Source organism: Giraffa tippelskirchi, chromosome 7 (assembly GCF_054371585.1).
Source record: "Giraffa tippelskirchi isolate mGirTip1 chromosome 7, T2T-mGirTip1v1.2.pri, whole genome shotgun sequence".
In the NCBI taxonomy this organism is placed as follows: domain Eukaryota; kingdom Metazoa; phylum Chordata; class Mammalia; order Artiodactyla; family Giraffidae; genus Giraffa; species Giraffa tippelskirchi.
Window position 1 is genome coordinate 90,326,412 of NC_137281.1, and position 1,257 is coordinate 90,327,668.

Consider the following 1,257-nt stretch of genomic DNA (forward strand, 5'->3'; position numbering starts at 1 on the left):
TGGGTCCTGCACAGGAATAGAAGGCACAGCCTCACGGTGGACACAACTCCTTCTCTCTTGTATTCCCTTCAGGGAAATATGGGGACTCTGATCAACATGTAGCCCCTATTTCTGCTCTTCCTGCTGCTGAAGCCGCTGCAGTTCATGAGGATATATGATGAATCTTTATCAGACGAACAACAAGAAAGATTAGAAAACTATTTAGATGACTTATACGCTACAGGGCTTATGAAACCACTTGCCAAAGAAACATTCAAATCCCATGTCATTATTGATTCTGAAAGACCATTAACTCATCCAAACTACTCTAATGATGAAATGAGATGAAATGTGTTCACAATAGACTTTATTGTGTTAAAGAACATTTCTTCCTCCAAGCATCATATGAGGACATTCAACAGATCTGTCACAACACATTTGTGCAATGTAGCAGTGGGATTAGGAAATGTCACCGGAGCTGGAATGTAATAGCCAGAGTGCATTGTGTTTTAACACAATGTGTTTTAACAATTGAGATCATGATGTCATTTTGTGAATATACATCGTCTTACAAGGAGGGATGCATTTTTATCACTTTTCAATGGCAAAATGATGTTGGAGAAATTATTCCTCATTCTGTAATTGATATTATTAAAATGTAAAGTGTCATCCACCAAGATAGTGGATCCACCTACAGTTCTAGAAGTATATTCTCTAAGATGTTAAAGCAAGAAGATAGAATCCTATCTTTATGGATCCTTACAAGACAAACTTGAGAATGGAAATTTTGATCCCATTTGCTTTAATCATCCACCACCTGCCTTTTTTCTCCTTAGACCAGGCAAAGTGGGCTGGGTTAAAAGATAGTGCTCTGAGATGTGGTTTCAAACAGGTCACAGAGTTTAGCACATTTTTAATGCGATGTGAGGATGAATGCCTGCAGGGAAAGATAAACAGCACCAAGAGGAATTGGATATGATTGCTGAGATGTGCTCCAAAGTTGTATTCATGTGAATTGTGGCTCAGTAGAAATAATAAGGTGCATTGACATAGTGAGGTGTCTCTGGTATGCTTATGGGGGTTTCTGGGTTTGGACTGATCTTTCTTTGTGACATAATTTGAACCAAGAAGAATTGGGAAACGCCTGAGAAATTGTGAAATTCTTCCTCCTAGTGCTATATTCGTAGAATTTCCACTTGTTCTCTTCTTTCTATACAACACAATACTCATGGGAACAGGATAGTATAGATTCTAACAGGAGCCATGTCAACATAAATA

At 38.3% G+C, this 1,257-nt stretch overlaps 1 pseudogene; it reads left to right on the forward strand.

The window, feature by feature from the left end:
• On the forward strand, positions 1-641 carry LOC145513823 (inactive ribonuclease-like protein 9; annotated as a pseudogene).
• The last annotated feature ends 616 nt before the right edge of the window (positions 642-1,257 follow it).